Raw genomic sequence first — 23,802 nt, 5'->3', positions numbered from 1 at the left:
TGAGTGTGGGCTCATCTGGTTTGAGTGCGGGCTCACCAGCTTGAGTGCAGGGTCGCTGGCTTGAGCATAGGATCATAGACATGACCCCATAGTCACTGGCTTGAGCCCAGAGGTTGCTGGCTTGAAGCCCAAGGTCGCTGGCTTGAGCAAGGGGTCACTCACTCTGCTGGAGCCTCACCCCTTTCAAGGCACATGTGAGAAAGCAATCAATGAATAGCTAAGGTGCTGCAGCGAACAATTGATGCTTCTTATCTCTTTCCCTTCCTGTCTGTCTGTCCCTATCTGTCCCTCTCTCTGTCTCTGTCACACACACAAAAAAGAAAGCAAATCACAGGTCCTGCCCACACTCAAGCAGAGGATCACAGAGGTGTAAACATTGGGAGACAGCACCCTGGGGGCCATCTTGAAGGGAGGGGGAGGAGCAGGACGCATCAACTCGTAGTAGCTGCTTCTTGCATGTGCCTTGACCGGGCAGGCCCAGGGTTTTGAACCAGCAACCTTAGCATTCCAGGTTGATGCTTTATCTACTCTGCCACCACAGGACAGACAAAGCTTGCTTTTTATTCAACAAATTACGGTCATTGTGCTTGGGGAATGCTGAAATAAATATGGCAGTCTATGCCCTCTAGGGACTTAGAGTTCAAAGTTACAGGCCCTCACAGTTCTAGTTACAATCAGAAGGCATTCATCCTTCTGGAGAAAAAGGACAGAAACAATCAGAACTGAGGGGCAGGTACACAATTAGTCACCCACCCAGTATGGCTGCCCTTCTCGGGCAGCCCACCCTTTCTCCCCTTTTGGCGTCATGTCCGAAGGGAAGACTCAACTTATGGATCAAGGCTTAACTCGTCAGAAATATGTAGGAAATTTGCAAAGCGCCCGCACCTATCCTTAAATATCACGTCTAGGAATCGGAGTATGGAAGTTACTAAATAATGAGACCGTAGGAAATAATTGCCTATTAGTGCACAAAGCAGAAGACACCTCCTCTTTTCCTCCTCTTTTCCCCGGGCACACAGAAGAGATTTTAAAGTTTAGAATCCGGCTTCCCATTCATAAACTGGCAATTAAATGTTAACAATGAATCCAGGGAAATGGATACTTCAAAGAAGGAAATGCAGGGGCATGAGCTCCGCCTGAGCAGCCTCCGCAGGCTGGAGAAACAAGGCACAGACCCACGTGCTGGGCCCGATGCCGGGACAACAGAGGTTATCTATCACCTGAGAACTCATTCTGGAGGTGGACCATGTGGGGTGAGTCCTTCCTTCTGGGGGGATGATGGAAGTGGGAGAACGGGGCAAGATCAGAAGGGGCCCCAACCACAGGACTGAGGAAATTGTAATGTATTTCAAGGTCTCCGTAAAAGGTTAATTATAGGAGGGTGCTATCGGAGAGGAAGAAGCGAGATATACAACTAGTATTTCTTAGTGCCGGCTATGAGTGGCGTGCCTTGCTTGGCATTTTACACACGTGATTTCATTTAGTCTTAAGTGCCAGGTATTATTACTTATTTTTACATATGTCCTGCTGTGTCATCTACATTCTATTAAATTGATAAGATACATGTTGTTATACTAAAAAAAGAGTTAACTATGCAGTTTCATTCAGAGTTTCAGGGGACGCTGGGAATAAAATCAGCCATTTAAATAAAGCTGACCTGGATAAATATAATCTGGAAGAATAAGGGTTTTTCTTCCTATGAAGCCCTCCGATCTGTATTGTTGAGATTTTTGTCATCATGGAAGCGTAGAATGTTAGTGATTCTGTAGTCCAAATTCCTCATCTAAGAAAATGGAAGCCCAGAGAGGGTAAAGCACTTGTCCAAGGTCACACAGCTGGAAAGTAGGAGAGTCAGAAATACAGCTGAGGTCTCCTGACTCTTAGGCAAGAGCTCTTTTAATATGATATATCACTGTGTAATTATAGCCCACATAGATCTGGCAAAATGGAAAGTTTAAAAACAGATTTTATCAAATACTGTCTTAAGACGAGCTTAGAGAAACAACTGTAAATTTTCAACACATTTGGTTCCCTCTTCACCTTTCTTTTTCTTTTTCTTTTTCTTTTTGCAAGACAGACTGGGAGGGACAGAGATGAGAAGCATCAACTTCATAATTGCGGCTACTTAGTTGTACGTTGATTGCTTTCTTGTATGTGCCTTGACTGGCAGGCTCAAGGCGAGTCAGTGAGCCCTTGCTCACCTCAGTGATCTTGGACTCAAGCCAGTGACCATGGGGTCATGTTGATGGTCCCACACTTAGGCCGGTGACCTTGCACTCAAGTCAGCGACCTTGAGGTTTCTTTTTTTTTTTTTTTTTCATTTTTCCGAAGCTGGAAACGGGGAGGCAGTCAGACAGACTCCCGCATGCGCCCGACCAGGATCCACCCAGCATGCCCACCAGGGGGCATTGCTCTGTCCATCTGGGGCGTTGCTCTGTTGCATCCAGAGCCATTCTAGCGCCTGAGGCAGAGGCCACAGAGCCATCCCCAGCGCCCGGGCCATCTTTGCTCCAATGGAGCCTCAGCTGCGGGAGGGGAAGAGAGAGACAGAGAGGAAGGAGAGGGGGAGGGGTGGAGATGCAGATGGGCGCTTCTCCTGTGTGCCCTGGCCGGGAATCGAACCCGGGACTCCTGCACACCAGGCCGACGCTCTACCGCTGAGCCAACCGGCCAGGGCCGACCTTGAGGTTTCAAACCTCGAACCTCAGTGGTGTTCCAGGCCGACGCTGTATCCACTGCGCCACCACCTGGTCAGGCCTCTTTTCACAAATCAAGATTCTTTAGTGCACACATTTGTTTAATTACAGCCAGAATGCTTGCTCTCAACAGTTCCAGTCTCCCCAGTATCTTCCTCTTCCTAAGTCTTCCCTCTCTGCCTTGTGTCCCTATCCCCCATACCAGGAACGGGACTGAGAAGCAGGACTCCACAGTATGGATCGGGAATGCCCACAGCCTGAGACAAGTAAACAATCAACTTGCTAAGAGATCCCTGTCACCCTAAAAGGCTTCAGGAAGCTGCCCCGTCCTGGACTCTTTGCAGAAACAGTTCCACAGGCCATAGGACTTTCTGCTCATGGAGGATTCCCTCTGGGCGTCTTGTCAATGAGTGTGGGCATCACAATACCATCATTTTTTCGGAGATGAGTGCTATCTCAGAACTTTGAAAATGGTCCACTGTTCTTCACTATGCTCTTCCCTCATAGACAGCATACACACTCATCGTCTGGCAGGAAGAATGGGTTTTCTTATCCAAGCACGAGGCTCACACAGGCCACGCTGTTGGCATGGGACCAAAGGGAATGGACTCTGTAAGTGCTTTCCAGCTGTGGCGTTGAGTGCACTGTGTGGCAGAAAAAAGCAGAGTTTTTTGTTGTGTTTTTTTTTTGTATTCTTCTGAAGCTGGAAACGGGGAGGCAGTCAGACAGACTCCCGCATTTACCCGACTGGGATCCACCCGGCACGCCCACCAGGGGGCGATGCTCTGCCCATCCTGGGCGTCGCTCTGTTGCGACCAGAGCCAGTCTAGCGCCTGAGGCAGAGGCCGAGGAGCCATCCCCAGCACCCGGGCCATCTTTGCTCCAATGGAGCTTTGGCTGCAGGAGGGGAAGAGAGAGACAGAGAGAAAGGAGAGGGGGAGGGGTGGAGAAGCAGATGGGCGCTTCTCCTATGTGCCCTGGCCGGGAATCGAAACCGGGACTTCCGCACACCAAGTTGACTCTCTACCACTGAGCCAACCGGCCAGGGCCAAAGCAGGGTTTTTTGAGACCAGGCAGACCTAGATGCGAATCCCAGCACAGCCAGTTATCAGCTGTGTGATTGTGGACAGGCTTTGGAATCTGAGGATGACTCTCTTTAAAACGGTCTCCTCCTAGGGTTGCCAATAATAACGGCTGTTGTAAAGTCCTTTGTAGAGTGCTGAGAATATAGTAGGTACCCTCTGAATGTGTATTCCTTTCTGTCTACCTGGCAACATAAGGTTTATAACAATTTGTGGGTTAGTAAGAGTAACTGTGAATGGTTCAAGGGTGAGAGAAGGATGTCCCTAAACCTATTTTTATCCTGCCCTTACACATGGTCATTCTCTTATTCAAGGACCTTTGTCATGAAACTTTGACATTCCTCATGAATGACAAATGTGAAATGCTCTGTTAATGTTTTCCAGGCAAGGAGGCCTGCCCCAGTGCCCACAGAATCAGGACTCATCACAGAGGCTGGGTGACCAGTATACCAGTGCCTGTTGCACTCTGCCCATCGTGTTTGATCTGCCTGGCCAGACATCACATGGACAAGGTCCAATCCAGAGCCATCATCTGGGATAAATTATTTACAGCCCTGACTCACTTTAGAAGTGGACTTCATCTGTGACCCGATTAACATGCAGCTATAAACCACACTTGAAGATTTCTTTTTTAAAGAGGTGGGCTTAGTAAAAGTAGAAAATGTTGAAAAGGCCATTATGCAGAACATATTAGTTCACAAAACATTTTTTCCTTCTTTTTTAAAGCAGATATTTTAGGCCCTGGCCAGTTAGCTCAGTTGGTTATAGTGTCGGGCTGATACACTAAGGTTGTGGGTATTGTTGTAGTCTCCACAATAATTTTAGCGATAGAAAAAATCAGACAAAAATCTTTGCCTTGGCCCTGGCCAGTTGGCTTAGTGGTAGAGCGTCGGCCTGGCATGCAGAAATCCCGGGTTCGATTCCCGGCCAGGGCACACAGGAGAGGCGCCCATCTGCTTCTCCACCCCTCCCCCTTTCCTTCCTCTCTGTCTCTCTCTTCCCCTCCCACAGCTGAGGCTCCATTGGAGCAAAGTTGGCCCAGGCACTGAGGATGGCTCCATGGCCTCTGCCTCAGGCGCTAGAGTGGCCCTGGTCCCAACAGAGCGGTGCCCCAGATGGGCAGAGCATCGCCCCCTGGTGGGCGTGCCGGGTGGATCCCAGTCGGGCGCATGCGGGAGTATGTCTGACTGCCTCCCCGTTTCCAGCTTCAGAAAAATACAAAAAAAAAAAAAATCTTTGCCTTTGTGATGCTTAAATTCTAGTCAGTATCTTAGCTGAATGCAAGTGATTCTGTATTTTTCAGTAAATATTCTGATTGTAATTGGGTTTCTTGTGGCCCCCAAGCAGTCCCACATCTCACTGTGAGTTAAGAAATTGATATTGTTGGTCCTGGCCAGTTGGCTCAATGGATAGAGTGTTGGCCTGGCCTGGGTTTGATTCCTAGTCAGGGCATCAAAGAGAAGCATCCATCTGCTTTTCTCCCCCTCTCTCTTCCCCTTCTCTCCCTCTTCCTCATCCCACAGCCAGTGGCTCAGATTGGTTCAAACATCAGCACCCGGGCACTGAGGATGGCTCCGGTTGGTCTGAGTGCATCAGCCTCAGGTGCTAAAAATAGCTCAGTACTTGAACTTCGGCCCCAGATAGGAGTTGCTGGATCCCAGTTGGGGCATATGCGGGAGCCTGTCTCACTATCTCCCCTCCTCTCACCTAAAAAAAAGAAAGTAAGAAAGAAAAGTAAATTTATATTGTTATTTCATTTATCAGTCTTTTGTTTGATGTGAATCCTGCTAGAGATACTGATTGAATTTCAGTGAAGTGACAGATCAAGTTTCTGGCCTGAGTATTTAGGGCCGGTACCTGAACCATGGTAAATTCAACAAGGCATTTCAACCCAGTGAGCCAGCATGGGAGACAGACAGCCACCCGGCTTTCTCCAGTGAATACTCCGAGGGTGAACGTTTCCTATATTCGGAATGTTTCAACTTCTTCATATGTGTGAAAGGGATACAAGAAGGAAATATTACATTGTAAGCACTTATTTTTATGTTTTAAAGTGCTTCTTTTTTTAATTTTTTTTAAATTTATTTTTTTTATTTTTCTGAAGCTGGAAACGGGGAGAGACAGTCAGACAGACTCCTGCATGCGCCCAACCGGGATCCACCCGGCACGCCCACCAGGGGCGACACTCTGCCCACCAGGGGGCGATGCTCTGCCCCTCCGGGGCGTTGCTCTGTCGCGAACAGAGCCACTCTAGTGCCTGGGGCAGAGGCCAAGGAGCCATCCCCAGCGCCCGGGCCATCTTTGCTCCAATGGAGCCTCGGCTGCGGGAGGGGAAGAGAGAGACAGAGAGGAAGGAGAGGGGGAGGGGTGGAGAAGCAGATGGGCGCTTCTCCTGTGTGCCCTGGCCGGGAATCGAACCCGGGACTTCTACACGCCAGGCCGACGCTCTACCACTGAGCCAACCGGCCAGTGCCTTAAAGTGCTTGTTTTTTAAGGAGACAAACCCAGAGATGTTCAGTCAGGCTTACATGGTGCAGCTCACACACTTGCAGAAAACAAACAAAATGACAGCGTTCAGGGCAGGCGAAGCTAGGCCAGAGCGAGGCTGGACCTGCCACCTTGGGGGTTTCTTCGGGACGCCACCCGGCCGGGCACAGGGACAGCGGGCACACGCTTCTCCTCACTCTGCCCCTGGCTGGCCTGTGAGTCTGTGGCCGTGTTTGCATGAGTGTGACCTCCTCCTTTCAGATCTAGAAAGTCTCCAGGGTTTGCTTGAGAAGAGTTCGTTCCCTGGGGCCCGGGGCACTCAGGACCTTCTCTGCCACCACTGGAATCAGCGCCTGCTCACCTGGCCCATGGAGGGGCTTTTCCTCAGGCATTCCAAAGACACCTCATGTGTTGTTCTGTTGCCTCATCAAAGCCTGATGAAAAACTGAATCTGCCACCCAGTCCGCAAAACCCGGGGGCTCTTCCTGCCGTTGGGTTCGACACCCTGAAGGTGTGGTGGTGGTCACGGTGCTGAGGAGCGAGGCAGGCAGGCGCGGGAGCAGAGGGGGAAAGACTCGGGTCCGACGGGCACAGAGCAGCTCCCCACCCCTCGATGGCGACCACTGCAGGAGCCTCTATAAACGAAATTATAAGTATTTACATCTATCCTTTGGAAGGAGTACTAATCTTGAAACCCTGTGATTAGTGTAATTATTATGAACTATTTTTTTTGAGAGAGAGAGGGAGGGACCAGTAGGGACCGACAGACAGGAAGGGAGAGAGATTTATCAGCATCATTTCTTCATTGTGGCACCTTAGTTCTTCATTGATTGCTTTCTCATATGTGCCTTGACTGGGGGACTCCAGCCAAGCCAGTGACCCTTTGCTCAGGCCAGCAACCTTGGGCTTCAAGCCAGCGACCCTGCCCTCAAGCCATCCATCCCATGCTCTCAAGCTGGATGAGCCTGCACTCAAGCCGGCAACCTTGGTGCTTTAAACCTGGGTCCTCACTGTACCAGGCCAATGCTCTATCCATTGCACCTGGTCAGGCTGAACTAATTGATTTAAAATTCATCCTCAGAGGATTCAAGATTAAACAAATTTTCCTATTGATGAACATTTAGATCACTTCCTTTCTTTTCTTCCCACCATTTCAAACAATGCTGTTATGAACGTTCTTCTATATGTCCTTGAGTACAGGAGAAATAATTTATAAGGTATTTGCCTAGGACTGGAATGCTGGGTCACAGAGTATACGCGATGGATAAAGAAGAAGCGGTGCCTATACACACTGGACTATGACTCAGCCATGAAGAAGAAAATCTTGCCATCTGCAACCACATGGATGGACCTAGAGGCTGTTCGTTAAGGGAAGTAAGTCAGGCAGAGAAAGACACGTGCCAGATGATTTCACTTGTATGTGGAACTTAAAAAACAAAATAAGCAAGCAGAACAGAAATAGACTCACAGACACAGAGACTATTTTGACCATCGCCAGATGGGAGAGGGGATGGGGGATGGGTGAAAAAAGTGAAGAGATTTAGGAGTACAAATTAGTCATTACAGAACAGCCCCAGGGCCTGACCTGTGGTGGCAGAGTGGGTAAAGTGTTAACCTGGAATGCTGCGGTCACCAGTTCAAAACCCTGGACTTGCCTGGTCAAGGCACATATGAGAAGCAACCATTGAACACGTCAAGTGAAGCAAGTATGAGTTGCTCCTCCCCCTCCTCTCTGTAAAATCAATAAATATTTTTGTGTGTGTGAAAAAGAGAGAGAGAGAGAGGACAGATAGGGAGAGACAGGAAGGGAGAGAGATGAGAAGCATCAACTCACAGTTGCGGCACCTTAATTGTTCATTGATTGCTTTCTAATATGTGCCTTGACCAGGAGGCTACAGCAGAAGAAGTGACCCCTTGCTCAAGCCAGCGACCTTGAGCTTCAAGCCAGTGACCCTGTGCTGAAGTTGGTGAGCCTGCGCTCAAGCTGGCGACCTCAGGGCTTTGAACCTGGGTCCTCTGCATCCCAGTCCGATGTTCTATTCATTGTGCCAATGCCTGGTCAGGCTAATCTTCACTTTTGACCTTGCTGTGTCATTATTTTAGTGTCATGCCAAGAACAGACCAGTAGGAATAGTCCACCCAGTTACAGAAAATAAGGTCCTGCCACCCCAGCACCAGCTTACATATTTACCATCTGGTTTGGAATTTCATGCTCATGTCTGTCCTCTGTCACTTACTGCTTTTGTGGTGTACAGGACCAAGGGTGAATAAGGATGAAATGTGTGTAAGGATCTAATAACCAATAGATGAGACAGACTCAGATCTCCCTGGAGGATCCAATGACATAGTTATACATTCTGAAACCCAGTGGAAAGAAGTAGAAAATGAGTGTTTTTATTTACTGGCATGAGATAGGAAAGAGTCTTAGATTAGGAAAAGTAACATTCCGAGATAGCGGTCTGAAACGACAGATTCCAAGGATTCTGTTTGCAAAATGTCGGGAAGCCATGTAACGATAATCCATTAATTAAGGTAGAACCATGTGTCATTACTTTATAATTTACAAAAGTAAAAATAACTGTAGAACACATTCGTCCTCATGGAGAAACAAGTGGGGAAACAAATCGGAGAGGGAGAAATGCAGGCCGGAGGCCTGGCAAACGCTGCATGGGTATGTGAGAGGGGACCTGGGAGTCCAACTTGATGCCTTGTGATCAGCAAGTTTCTAGATATTTTTTTAGCAAGAGAAAAATAACCAAATTTAATACGTGCGTATGTATGGGAACCCTACATACACGAGAGGCTCAGAGACCTCACCTGAAGGAGAGGTGCAGAGACAGAAAGGGAGATTGAGGCGTGTGAGACATCCTGAACTAAGGATGAGGCCACGCACCTTGGGGGCTTCAAAAGGTCATTGCAGGAGGCCCTGGCCGGTTGGCTCAGCGGTAGAGAGTCGGCCTGGCGTGCGGGGGACCCATGTTCGATTCCCGGCCAGGGCACACAGGAGAAGCGCCCATTTGCTTCTCCACCCCTCCCCCTCTCCTTCCTTTCTGTCTCTCTCTTCCCCTCCCACAGCCGAGGCTCCATTGGAGCAGAGATGGCCTGGGCGCTGGGGATGGCTCCTTGGCCTCTACCCCAGGCGCTAGAGTGGCTCTGGTCACGGCAGAGCGACGCCCCAGAGGGGCAGAGCATCGCCCCCTGGTGGGCAGAGCGTCGCCCCTGGTGGGCGTGCCGGGTGGATCCCGGTCGGGCTCATGCGGGAGTCTGTCTGACTGTCTCTCCCCGTTTCCAGCTTCAGAAAAATACAAAAAAAAAAAAAAAAAAAGAAGAAAAGGTCATTGTAGGATGACAAGAAGAGCAAGTGTTTAGTAAATACAGTACAAGTTTTCTCTGCCCCTTACGCAGGGCCTCTATTCAAGTATTAGGTAGTTAAATGCAGGGGCAGAAGTTTCTCTTGAGCCTATGGCTACTAAAGTTGCCTTTAGCTCAAAACAATCTGTGCACCGCAGAGGCACATCTTGGGGTGACTCATTGTATCTGTATCTCATTAAATCATTCTTAGTCTTGAGAAAATTTCAGTTCAGGTAAACGGTTGTATCTCATTTCAGAAGGCAGTGGTACAGATGGGTGCCCAAAGTTAGGCCTATGGCATACGCAATCATGTATTTATTTATTTATTTATTTATTTATTTATTTATTTTTTAAATATATTTTTTTTATTTTTTATTTTATTTATTCATTTTAGAGAGGAGAGAGAGACAGAGAGAGAGAGAGAGAGAGAGAGAGAGAGAGGAGAGAGAGACAGAGAGAGAAGGTGGGGAGGAGCTGGAAGCATCAACTCCCATATGTGCCTTGACCAGGCAAGCCCAGGGTTTCGAACCGGCGACCTCAGCATTTCCAAGTTGACGCTTTATTCACTGCGCCACCACAGGTCAGACTGCAATCATGTATTTAATAAGAAGGCATCTCTGTGGAAAAACGAAAGTTAATGATTGGAACAGACTATAATCTCAGTTTCTGACTTCTAAAGGCAGGCAGTCAAGAAGATTTCTAGATGTCTGTCTGGAATTATTTTCAGATGCAGTAGTCAGTCAGGCAACGACAGCCTGATTGGGTCTCCTGTTCTGCAGTTTCTTTTCTTTCCTTTTTTTTTTTTTTTTTTTGACAGAGACAGAGAGAGAGTCAGAGACAGGGACAGACAGGGACAGACAGACAGGAACAGAGAGATGACAAGCATCAATTCTTCATTGTGGCACGTTAGTTGTTCATTGATTGCTTTCTCATATATGCTTTGATCAGGGGGCCACAGCAGAGTGAGTGACCCCTTGCTCAAGCCAGTGACCTTGGGCTCAAGCCAGCGACCTCAGGCTTCAAGACAGCGATTTGGGCTCAAGACAGTGACTCTGCGCTCAAGCCAGATGAGCCAGTGCTCAAGCTGATGATCTGGGGTTTTTGAACCTGGGTCCTCTGTGTCCCAGTCCGACACTCTATCCACTGCACCACCCCCTGGTCAGGCTCCTGGTCTGCAGTTTCAATGTCCCTGATGGTCTTCCTGCAGCAGACAGAGACTGTCCATAGATGAGCTGTGATGATGACTCTGAAGTCTGCACCCAGTTGTCCCAGTCTGGCTTGCATGGCCTTGGAAAAGGGTAGTTGTAGTGAGAGGGGGACAAATAGGATCAGACAGGCAGGAAGGGAGAGAGACGAGAAGCATTAATTCTTTGTTGCGGCACCTTAGTTGTTCATTGATTGCTTTCTCATATGTGCCTTGACTGGGGGCTGCAGCTGAGCCAATGACCCCTTGCTCAAGCCAGCGACCTTGGGCACAAGCCAGAGACCTTGCGTTCAAGCCAGCGACCTTGGGCTTCAAACAAGCGACCTTTGGGCTCAAGCCAGCTACTGTGGCGTCATGTTTATGATCCCATGCTCAAGCCCGTGACTCCGTGCTCAAGGTGGTGAGCCCATGCTCAAGCTGGCGACCGCAGGGTTTCGAACCTGGGTCCTCTGCATCCCAGGCTGATGCTCTATCTACTGCGCCACCACCTGGTTAGGCAAGAATCTTTTTTTTCATTTCCCAGTGAGAGGAGGAGAGATAGAGAGACAGACTCCTGTGTGTACCCAACCGGGATCTATCCAACAACCCCCATTTGGGGCCATTGCTCTGGCCTTCTAAGGTCATGCTTGCAACCGAGCTAATTTTAGCACCCTTTAGATGCCCATTTTCAGCACCCAGGGCTGATGCCCTTGACCCAATCGAGCCATGGCTGCAGGAGAGGAAGAGAGAGAGAGAGAAAGAGAGAGAAGGGGGTAGGGTAGAGAGGCAGATGGTTGCTTCTCCTGTGTGCCCTGACCGGGAATTGAACCCAGGACTTCCACATGCCGGGCTGACGCTATACCACTGAGCCAACTGGCCAGGGCCAGGGATCTTCAGATTGAACTTAAAAAGGTCTCTCAAGGCCAGGAAAAACCCCACATACTTGCCATCAGGCTTCACCTACAATACGCGTAGATTTGGGGTTATTCCTCTCTTCTCGAGTTCCCTAATGTATCCTGAGGTTCTCTCTTTGCATCTCCTGGTAAACAGCCTTCATTCCTTACCTGGAATGACTACTGTGAACCATGTAAGAAAGGTACCAGGTTGTTTTTCAAGGGGTTTTTATTGGCTTCCAAAGTCAATTCCTTAAAGCTTTCTGGTCGTCTGAGCCTATGCATGTCTCTCTCAAATATGACATTCAAGTCAAAGCCTTCAATATAACTGGTTTCCAATTGTGTTCTGTTATAAAGAGAACAGATTCTTACTGAACTTACGCAAACAGATTGCCATGAAAATGAAAACACTCATTGAGAGTTTTCAGTCTTGTTTGCAGACTGAAGGGGACTGTTTGCGTGCACGCATCGAAGTCCAATGAGACACAGATAGGAGTTTGCAGTCAAGAAAATAAGGGTTTGTTAAAGGTGTAACACCATACCCAGAGTCACAGCTAGCTAATGCTCAAAGCTGGCTCCCTGATGGCTTCCAGGAGATGGCCTATATAGGGAAGAAGTAGTTCATCATGGTGACTGACAGAGTCAGGGTTGTGGTCTGTACTGATTGGTTGGGTAGTTGATTGTTGTATCTGGTCCTGATGTCAGCCATGGAGTTGTTCTGTTTAATTTCACAAGAACTTGTTGTGTGGGATCATTCTGCTTTCCTGGGTCTGGGACTAAAATACAACGGAGGCCAAGATATTATGTTTAACTTTGTTGCAGTGGTCAACAAACCCAGGACCTTGTTCCTAAGGCTGCTAGATGCTGACCAGAACCTCATTGTCGTGAGGGCTTAATGATTAAGCAAGGAGAGGGAGGTGGCTGAGACAGGGCACTAGGTGAAGACAGTTTGAGTCAAAGGGGGGGAAAAAAGGCCAAATTAAAGAAAATATGGCTTAGGAAATAAGATTTCTGCACGGTTATAGTCTGAGGGGCTCAATTAGAGAGAAAAAAAGTAAATGTTTCAGTACTGCTTACAAAGGTGTAAAGAACGTAAGTTCCTTATATCTGGAAAACAAAAGATTTCAAAAAGCGCAACATTTCCAATAAAAAGTCATAGAATCGTGACCCTTCTCATCAGCTCAGTCAGTCCTGTGTAATGCAACTTGTTCTGCTTGAATCCCGTTTCCCCATTAGTTTTCTCGACCTCACCTGATCACTGAGGGTGATAGGGTCTGGGATAATTCCAAGAAGTTGGCAAGACTGTTCGTCAAGTCTCATATGATTTGCTCAGTGAAATGGATGCCTCGATCCCTAGAGGTTTTGGAAGTTATATCGCCAATGAGGAACATTTTCTAACAGTTTCTTTGCCACTGTGAGGGCTTCAGCCTTCTGGCAGGGGAAAGCTTTAATCCACACAGAAAACACAACAACAAGAACATACTGATAACGCAAACTACTAATGGTAACTGAATGGAGTCCAGCCCAAATGGACTGCGGTAGATGAAGGAATGCGGCGCCTGAAAAGAACGCCCGGGAGCCAGGAAGGACCACGCTGCCCCCGTAGGCTTCCCATTGCCCTAACTATAGGTTTCTAGGTGATTTTTTAAAAAACTGTCTTATCTTTTTATTTTTAAAATTACTTTATTTAGCAATTGAATTTAATAGGGTGACACTGGTCCTTAGGAACACATAGGTTTCAGGTAAACATCCTATAGCATTTGAACTGTTCATTGCATTGTGTGCTCATCATTCTTTTTTTTTTTTTTTTTTTTGTATTTTTCCGAAGCTGGAAACGGGGATAGACGGTCAGACAGACTCCCGCATGCGCCCGACAGGGATCCACCCGGCACGCCAACCAGGGGGCGACGCTCTGCCCACTAGGGGGCGATGCTTTGCCCCTCCGGGGCGTCACTTTGTTGCGACCAGAGCCAATCTAGCGCCCAGGGCAGAGGCCAAGGAGCCATCCCCAGCGCCCGGGCCATCCCTGCTCCAATGGAGCCTTGGCTGCGGGAGGGGAAGAGAGAGACAGAGAGGAAGGAGGGGGGCGGGGGGGTGGAGAAGCAGATGGGCGCTTCTCCTGTGTGCCCTGGCCGGGAATCGAACCCGGGACTTCTGCACGCCAGGCCGATGCTCTACCACTGAGCCAACCGGCCAGGGCCCATCATTCATTTTTTTTTAAGGTGAGAAGAGGGGAGATAGAGAGATAGACTCTTTTTTTAAAAAATACTTTATTGATTTTACAGAGACAGGAGAGAAAGGGGAGCATGGAATGGGAAGTAACAACTCATAGTTGTTTCAGGCTAGTTGTTCATTGCTTGCTTGCAGTATGTGCCTTGACCAGGGAAGCCCGGGGTTTCGAACCGGCAACCTTGGCATTCCAGGCTGAAGGTTTATCCACTGAGCCACCACAGGCCAGGCGAGACGGACTCTTACATGCATCTCAGCTGGGGTTCACTCGGCAACCCCATCTGGGGCTGATGCCCGAGTACCGAGCTGCCTTAGCACCTGAGGCTGATGAGCTCCAACAGAGCTATCCTCAGCACATGGGGCTGACACTCAAATCAGTCAAGCCGCTGGCTGCAGGAGGGGAAGAAGGAGAGGAGAGGAGAGGAGAGGGAGGTGCAAGAGAAACAGATGGTTGCTTCTCTTGTGTGCCCTGACTGGAATCGAGCCAGCCAATGCTCTATCCACTGAGCAACCAGCCAGGGCCTCATCCAAATTTTTATTTCCCAGTTTGATTCCCCTGACTCTGCAGAAGCCCCAGATTTTGGCAGCAATCGCTGTTCTACGTCGGATCACAAGGCGACTTCCCCAGACCTATCAGCATCATCCAGCTTTTTAGGGTGACACTGGGGTACAAGACTGTGCCCTCTGGTGGAGAGGGACACCACTCACTGTGCGTTTGGTAATAGCTATTTAGAAAATGCTTGTTAGCCATCACTTTCTAGCCATTTCGATTTTGGGGATTTTGATATTTAATATCTCTAAACCCCGATCTCCTTATCAATAAGATGGAAATAATGGGATTATCGATCAATGCTTGTTGTGAGGATTAAATAAGATAATTGAGCAATAAGGGCTCAATAAGTCATACTATTTCTATAGCTAGTCCCTCTTTTTATATAAAAATTTTAAAGGATTTTATTTATTGCCTGAAGAAGTGGTGGCACAGTGGACAGAGCATCAGACTGGGACCCAGAGGACCCAGATTTGAAACCCCGACCTCGCTGGCTTGAGTGCAGGCTTACCAGCTTGAGTGCAGGGTCGCTGGCTTGAGTGTGGGATCATAGACATGACCTCATGGTCACTGGCTTGAGCCCAAAGGTCACTGGCTTGAAGCCCAAGATTGCTGGCTTGAGCCAAAGGTCGCTGGCTTGAGCAAGGGGTCACTCACTCTGCTGTAACCCCCTGGTCAAGGCACATAGGAGAAAGCAATCAATGAACAACTAAGGTGCCACAACGAAGAATTGATGCTTCTCATATCTCTCCCTTCCTGTCTGTCTGTCCTTATCTGTCCCTCTTTCTGACTATCTGTCTCTGTCAACAACAACAAAAACAGATTTTATGTATTGATTTTTAGATAAAGGAGGATGGGGAAGAGTTGGAAGCATCAACTCATAGTAGTTGCTTCCCATATGTGCCTTGATTGGGCAAGCCTGGGGTTTCAAACTGAGAACCTCAGCATTCCAGATTTAATGCTTTATCCATTGTGCCATCACAGGTCAGCTAATATAAAAGATTTTATTTTAGCCTGACCAGGCAGTGGCACAGTGGATAGAGCATCAACCTGGGACACTGAGGACCCAGGTTTGAAACCCCAAGGTCACCATCTTGAGTGCGGGCTCACCAGCTTGAGCGTGGGATTGCTGGCTTGAGTATGGGATCATAGATATGACCCCATGATTGCTGGCTTGACCCAAAGGTTGCTGGCTTGAAGCCCAATGTTGCTGGCTTGAAGCCCAAGGTCACTGGCTTGAGCCCAAGTTCACTGGTTTGAGCAAGGGGTCACTGGCTCAGTTGGAGCCTCCCAGTCACAGCACATATGAGAAGCAGTCAATGAACAACTAAGGTGCCACAAGTATGAGTTGATACTTCTCATCTCTCTCCTTTCCTGTTTGTCTCTCCCTCTCTGTCCCTCTATCTCTTTCTCTCTCTCTCTCAAAAAAAGATTTTATTTTATTGATTTTGCAGAGAGAGGAGAGAGAGAGAGAGAGAGAGAGAGAGAGAGAGAGAGAGAGTGGGGCTTAAGCCTCACTTTAGCTGTTCATTAATTGCTTCTTGTCTGCACCGTGACTGGGCAAGCCCAGGGTTTGGAACCGACAACGTCAGCCTTCCAGGTTGAGGCTCTACCTGCCACTACACCACTTCAGGTCAGCCACATTCCCTTGTTTGTTCAATAAATATTTACTATGTGTTTTTCAACATGTTAGGTCCTGAGGTAAGTACTTGATAAATGGTAGCTATCATACTGCTATTTAGTTATTTGGTCAATTCATGTTATTCTTATTTATTTATTTATTTATTTATTTATTTTAGTGAGAGAAACAGGGGCAGAGAGAGGGACAGACAAGCAGGAAGAGAGAGATGAGAAGCATCAATTCTTGCGGCACCTTAGTTGTTCATTGATTGCTTTCTCATAAATGCCTTGACTGGGGGGCTGCAACAGATTGAGTGACCCCTTGCTGAAGCCAGTGACCTTGGGCTCAAGCCAGCGACCTTGGGTTTTAAGCCAGTGACCTTTGGGTTCAAGCCAGTGACCATAGGGTCATATCTATGATCCCACACTCAAGCCGGATAAGCCTGAACTCAAACCTGTGACCTCGGGGACTCGAACCTGGGTCTTCTGTGTCCCAGTCCAATGCTCTGTCCACTGTACCACTGCCTGGCCAGGCTCAATTCATATTATTCTATAATTACAATATATCAGGCACTGTGTCAGGTATAGGAGCCAAACCAGTAAGTAAAAGAAAACTTTCAAGACTCTGCATAAGCTTTTCTGGTTCTACCAACGGAACTCTCTTTTTCTGTACGAGTTATTTTAATTTTTTTAATGACACGTTCTCGTCAGTGGAAGAGCTCACGGTTCCATGCCCTTCTGCAGCATGCCAGGCCTGGCTGACTATAGGCTGGAAGCAGGTATGCAAATGTGAAAAGCCTTCGCCTCATATTGGTGGGTGGGAGTTAAGCTGCTATTCCCTTCCTTTCCCTTTCCAGAACCTAGTGTACCAGGGAAGCACTAGGGGAAAAATGGGCTGTAATAGGAAAAAAGGAATATAGACACAAAGCAACACAGATCAAAATGTCCACTCCAGCCTTCCCATGAGAGACCAGAAGAAAGTAGGGGCCTGTCTTCCCAGTTCGCGGGGAAAACCCAGCCCTTTGGACTTCTTCCGCTCCTCAGCCTTCAGCGGATGTCAGTCATCCGGCTCCTTTTGGTGAGACAGGCTAGAGGGTATAAAAGGACTGAGGATTTCTTTGGGCTTGAATCTTGCAAGTAAGTAGAAGAGGGAAGAAAAGAAAGAGGTTCTTACTATGGTCCTTTCTCAGAGAGGTTAAGCTGCAAGACAATCAGACCTTTCCCACTGCCAACATCCATGTGCTCTCATGCATTATAATGCTACAAAGAGCTTTTGTCTCTTTCCCTACTAAATGCCCTCTTCTGTTAAGCTTTTGTAGGAGGCACAGGAATAGGGGTAGGAGGGGGAGGAAAAAACAACCCTTTATGGCAATAAGAAAAACAATTATTTTTAATTTAATAGGAGCTCGAAGGGTTTAGATTAATGCATGGATAACACACTGACTGAATTAAAGTTAGGCTGCTGTGGAGAATAGCTTTTGAGGTTGACATTTATCACAGGTTAACTATGTTGTTGTACTGTACAATGACTCACTTTTTTTTTTTTTTTGCTTTGATGGACCCAATCTTCATTAGGTGGGTTGTAAATATGATCTATAGTGTAGGTCCTTTTGTTTTTATATTATGCTCTTGTGGGAGGCTCTTTAAATGCAATCTGGCAGTTTTTTTTTGTTTGTTTTTGTTTTTTACAGGACAGAGAGAGAGTTAGGGACAGACAGACAGGAACGGAGAGAGATGAGAAGCACCAATCATTAGTTTTTCGTTGCGCGTTGCGACTTCTTAGTTGTTCATTGATTGCCTTCTCATATGTGCCTTGACTGCGGGCCTTCAGCAGACTGAGTAACCCCTTGCTGGAGCCAGCGACCCTGGGTCGAAGCTGGTGAGCTTTTTGCTCAAGCCAGATGAGCCCGCGCTCACGCTGGTGACCTCAGGGTCTCGAACCTGGGTCCTTCCACATCCCAGTCCAACGCTCCATCCACTGCGCCACCACCTGGTCAGGCAATCTGGCAGTTTTTGAAGGCTGGGTTAGGACCAAACTAGCCTTTGAAGGTGGGAGCTTTGCTCACTATTCCTCTCTTTCCATTACTTGTCTGCTCAAAAGTTGGTTTCTGTCATCCAATCAATTAAAATAGAAGTAGATATTGAGAATGAACTGTGTACCCAGACTTGAAATTTACAAGATGACTCCCATCTTCAAGAAGCTTAGAGTTTCATTGGAGTATCACAATGGACACTTCAAATAATTAAAGAAATAATACAAGGCAAAGTATAATTACATGATAAATTGTCAAGTACAGACTTAGTGAAATAGAAATTTGAGAAAGTAAAAGTTAATAATGATCACAATAGTCAAGGCATTCTCAGAAGAATCAGGACCTCAGTAAGGCCCTGTGAGTCCAGGAAGGGAGGAAGGGACTCGATGAAGGGAGCATTACAGCATGAACAGACGAGAGCAAGAAAGCGGAGAGTGAAGAGCCCCAGTTTCTCTATCTGTGAAATGGGTCAGGAGCCAGCTGTGAGCCCGAGGCAGGGACTGTTGTTCGTAGTCTGTGGCTCCAGCATCAAGCAGACTTTCTCCCACAAAGTAGGCGTGTGACGATGTGTGTCTTGACTTGGACAGACATGACACACGGAGAAGATGGATCAGAGATCCGTCTACCCAGGGACAGAGTTCATGTTAGGAAGTGGTGACACTCCTTCAGCGAGCAGGGCTCAGCTCGGAACCATCCTGAGAGGCATGTCACCTCCCCCAGGGAATAGAACTAAGTCCTCTGAGAATGCAGCAGAAAGTAATGTCTGCCTACTCAACATACCCTATTTCCCCGTGTATAAGACGCATCTTCATTCTGAGGCCCCAAAATTGGAAAAAAATGAATTACATAAAGTTTATTAAACTCAAGTTTTTTTTATATTTATTTTTATTTTATTTATTCTTTTTTAGAGAGGAGAGAGAGAGTGAGAGAGAGAGACAGAGAGAGAGAAGGGGGAGGAGCTGGAAGCATCAACTCCCATATGTGCCTGGACCAGGCAAGCCCCGGGTTTCGAACCAGCAACCTCAGTGTTCCAGGTTGACGCTTTATCCACTGCGCCACCACAGGTCAGGCTAAAGTCAAGTTTTATTCATCATAAAATTCATACAACTCCTTAAGCAGGAAATGCAAGTAAAAAAACCTGCAATCACTGTGTAAGACACACCCAGTTTTTAGACCCCAAATTTGTTGAGAAAAGGTGCGTCTTGTACATGGGGAAATACGGTTGGTACTTCGCTGAGAACACAGCCCTAGTTGCCTCCACTGCAGGAGTCATCTGGCTTGGTAGTGATGGTGACAGCCGCTAGGTTGTTCAGGGAACACTCCTTCCAGGAAATAATCAACTGGGCCGTTGATAAGTGGTGCTTGGCCAGCCTCCATGCATACCTTTAATGAAAACAAACAGACTGAAATTAGGCAGGGCTGCGTGATAATGTGACACAGAAGGACAAATAAACATGTTCCCTAATAACGTTTTGAAAGCTCTCTTAGCCTTTTGACAAAGGGTTTAGTTAAAAAACTGGAAAATTCAATTTGGATAATTTAGTCTTTCTTTCTTTAAGGGAAGAACTCTCAAATGTCACCTCCTGCCTGTGGCTTTCCAGGCCCCGATCCAGCCTCTTCACGAAGACTCCATCAATACTCCCTGCCAGCAGAACGCATTATTCACAGCTTCCTGTGAGATCTTGTGCGCATTAGTCATCCTAGCAGTCAGCACACTGCATTTGGTTACATTGCTGGTTTTTTTCTCTACGAGGGTGAATTCCTAGAGGTCAGAAACTGTCCCTGTTTGATCCTGGCACTTTGCATATTCCTCTATTAGAATTACTGTCATTAAATTACATTGATTTGTTTCCACATTCCCCTCTCTCTCATGCTGTTGGCTTCCCCTGTTTGGTCCAGGACTGTGCCTTACTCATCTCTGTATTCTTAGTCTCTGAGATGTCACTGAATCTGTGTGTTTGTGGCAGTGACTGAGGAAGTGGGAGGCCTATGGGGAGGAGACTCAATGGTGGTGGCATCAGCATTAGAAAGGGGAAGCCCAGGAACTGGTGGGGACTGAATCCAGCTAACACGAGTTCTCTGTGGTGTGGGCTGGCCTGCTCCGGAATGCCGAGAACCCATAGGTTGGCTGCAGGCACGGAGAGGTAGTGTCACAAACCAACGACTTGGTCTCGGCGGGCGCTCGGTCCAGGAATGGTTCCCCAGAATTCTGAGCCTCCTGGGCGTGCCCCACCAGCAGTGAACCCCTCTCTAACTCCCTGCCACTCACTCCCCCAGCCACCTGCCATCCAGAGTGTTTCAACTCTCACAGTTCCAGACTGGAAGCCACAGACTTCAGTTAGAAATGGAGCAGCTCCAATCACCAAAAGATCCAGTTTGGGCTTCCTGGGAGTGAGGCTTTCTCTCGTTTTCCACGGCTAGGCCTTTGTACTCTGAAGGGCCCTGAATGTGCAAACTTTTTTTTTTTTTTTTTTTTTTTTGTATTTTTCTGAAGCTGGAAACGGTGAGAGTCAGTCAGACAGACTCCCGCATGCGCCCGACCGGGATCCACCCGGCACGCCCACCAGGGGCGACGCTCTGCCCACCAGGGGGCGATGCTCTGCCCCTCTGGGGCGTCGCTCTGCCACGACCAGAGCCACTCCAGCGCCTGGGGCAGAGGCCAAGGAGCCATCCCCAGCGCCCGGGCCATCTTTGCCCCAATGGAGCCCTGGTTGCGGGAGGGGAAGAGAGAGACAGAGAGGAAGGAGGGGGGGTGGAGAAGCAAATGGGCGCTTCTCCTGTGTGCCCTGGCCGGGAATCGAACCCGGGTCCCCCGCATGCCAGGCCGACGCTCTACCACTGAGCCAACCGGCCAGGGCCTTTTTTTTTTTTTTTTTTGAGAGAGAGGCAGGGAGAGGGACGGGAACATCGAGCTGCTCCTGTGTGTGCCCTGACCGGGGACCTAAGTGGCACCCTCTACGCCCTGGGACACTGCTCCAACCAGCTGAGCTGTCTGGCCAGGGCTTCTGAATGAGCATTTAATAGCAAACCGAGACTCTAGCAGGCTTGGCCTGAGACATGTATTCTAGTCCATTAGAGTAGATTGCTGTGTGTGTGTGTGCGTGCGCGCGCGCACGCAAAGAGACTTTGTAGGAGTAGAATAAGGATCTTTCTTTCTCCCAGGCTTGTTTTCTGCATTGCCACCCATGAGGCCTAACAGGCGCCATATGTGGTGTCCTGAGCAATGTCCTAATCAACTACTTGTAAAAACCAACAAGACAGTTTATCCGTCCCATAAATATACATAAAGATAAAGCAGCTGTAACAGCGTCAGTGTTTCTGAACATAAACTAATACTTACAGTCTCACCCTGTCCTTGTGTGGCCCCATCTGCAGATAGCGCAGGGTACAAGTTTACACCCGAAAGCGTGCTGTGGAAATTCAAACAACCGGCATGATTTTAGCATCTAGAAAGTCACAAAGCCTCACTATAAAGCGAGTTTCAGAAGCTTGTGTGCACTCTGAAGTGTGAGTTTCTGCAGAGATGCCCGGTTATGTTTACAGCTGTTCCCTGCCGCCAGGTGGGCTGTAACTATGGGAGGTGTTGCTGGTTTTCCTGGGATGGGAAACAGCAGCTTTCCGACACTGGCCAAGCCGGACAGGCTGCCCTGGGGTCTGAACGGAGGTTCTGTTTCCCAGCTGCGGTGGTAGCAGTTGGGGTGGTGTGAAAAAAAATTCTGGATAGTGGCTGGGCAAGAGAATGGGGAGAAATAGTGTGCAGAGTGAGGGATGAATGGAAGAGAACTGAATTTGTTGAAGAAAGTGGTATAAGTGGGAGGGTGGGGGGCATGAGAGGGTGAAGAATGATTGGAAGGGCCCTGGCTGGTTGGCTCAGCGGTAGAGCCTCGGCCTGGCGTGCAGGAGTCCCGGGTTCTATTCCCGGCCAGGGCACACAGGAGAAGCGCCCATCTGCTTCCCCACCCCTCCCCCTCTCCTTCCTCTCTGTCTCTCTCTTCCCCTCCTGCAGCCAAGGCTCCATTGGAGCAAAGTTTGCCCGGGCACTGGGGATGGCTCTGTGGCCTCTGCCTCAGGCGCTGGAATGGCTCTGGATGCAACAGAGCATCGCCCCCTGGTGGGCAGAGCATCGCCCCCTGGTGGGCATGCCGGGTGGATCCCGGTCGGGCGCATGCGGGAGTCTGTCTGACTGCCTCCCCGTTTCCAGCTTCGGAAAAAGAAAAAAAAAGAAAAAAAAAAAGTAATTGATCAATTTGTCTTTGGCAAAAAAAAAAAAAAAAAAAAAAAAAAAAAAGAATGATTGGAAGGCTAGGCATGGGGAGGGGATACGGCCACTGACACTTTATCATTGAAGCCCTATTTTATTGAAAGAGACATCTTTATTGAAGATGACGCTCAGCCCTGGCTGGGTAGCTGGGTTGGTTAGCCATTAGAGCATCATCCTGAAGCACAGAGGTTGCCGGTTTGACCCCCAGTCAGGGCACAGACAGGACCAGCTGGATGTTCCTGTCTCTCTCTCTCCTTCCTCTCTTGCTGAAATCAATAAATAAAAAATTTTAAAGGAGTTTAAAAAAGATGACACCCTGAAATGAAGATATCTTATCCTAAATAGGCCCCCTGATCCCATGTCACTAATAGTACGCTGTGTTTTAATATTTTATGCCATTTTTTAAGCAAGAGGAAACTGTTAGAATAAAAAGAGCACTGCTAAAGACACTAACATTTTGCCACTTGCATTTTCGGAGCACTCATAAAAGTGGAGCTCAGGAAAGGCAGGGAAAGGGATAAAAATCACTGCCACTTCGAAATCACCTCGCCCGGGTTCTGCTTCTCACCGGTCTTTCCCGTTCTTTCTTTAAGGTTTAGAGCAAGGGTAGTCAACCTTTTTATACCTACCGCCCACTTTTGTATCTCTGTTAGTAGTAACATTTTCTAACCACCCACTGGCTCCACAGTCATGGTGATTTATAAAGTAGGGAAGTAACTTTACTTTATAAAATTTATAAAGCAGAGTTACAGCAAGTTGAAGCATATACTAATAATTACTTACCAAGTACTTTATGTCGGATTTTTGCTAAGTTTGGCAGAATAAATCTTTATAAAACAACTTACTATAGTTAAATCTATCTTTTTATTTATGCTTTGGTTGCTCTGCTACTGCCCACCGTGAAAGCTGGAACGCCCACTAGGGGGCGGTAGGGACCAGGTTGACTACCACTGCTTTAGAGGGAAAATATCTTTCCATTGTTTCCTTCTCCTTCCCAACTTTATTCTATATCCTTTTGTATAATCTATGTAATCTGGGAAATAAGATAAATTTTAAACAGTGGTTTCTTTCTTAATGCAATTATAGCATGAATCAATTTGTTTAAAAGATGATGACGTAGTTTTCCAAGAACAGTTCCTACCTGAATTTGATATCCAAAAGTATATATGGCTTAGCAGCCCAAGGTAAGATGGCTACTAGATATACTATACTTTTCACTCATAATTTTTTTTTTTATAGAGACAGAGTCAGAGAGAGGGACAGATAGGGACTGACAGGAAGGGAGAGAGATGAGAAGTATCAATTCTTCATTGTGACACCTTAGTTGTTCATTGATTGCTTTCTCATATGTGCCTTGACTGTGGGCCTTCAGCAGACCGAGTAACCCCTTGCTCAAGCCAGTGACCTTGGGTCCAAG

General features: G+C 47.8%; 1 long non-coding RNA gene and 1 pseudogene across 1 annotated transcript; one reads left to right on the top strand and one right to left on the bottom strand.

The window, feature by feature from the left end:
- Nucleotides 1-1,026: 1,026 nt before the first annotated feature.
- LOC136386162 (uncharacterized) lies at nt 1,027-19,964 on the top strand. Its single transcript, XR_010747898.1, has 3 exons — nt 1,027-1,253; nt 2,902-2,962; nt 19,684-19,964. It is a non-coding gene; the product is annotated as an uncharacterized lncRNA (long non-coding RNA).
- On the bottom strand, nt 6,368-7,757 carry LOC136385947 (jupiter microtubule associated homolog 1 pseudogene; annotated as a pseudogene).
- Nucleotides 19,965-23,802: the final 3,838 nt, after the last annotated feature.

The sequence above is a fragment of the Saccopteryx leptura genome, chromosome X, assembly GCF_036850995.1.
Source record: "Saccopteryx leptura isolate mSacLep1 chromosome X, mSacLep1_pri_phased_curated, whole genome shotgun sequence".
Classification (NCBI taxonomy): Eukaryota; Metazoa; Chordata; class Mammalia; order Chiroptera; family Emballonuridae; genus Saccopteryx; species Saccopteryx leptura.
Note: the sequence above shows the minus strand (reverse complement) of the source record. Positions and strands in the feature narration are given on the sequence as shown.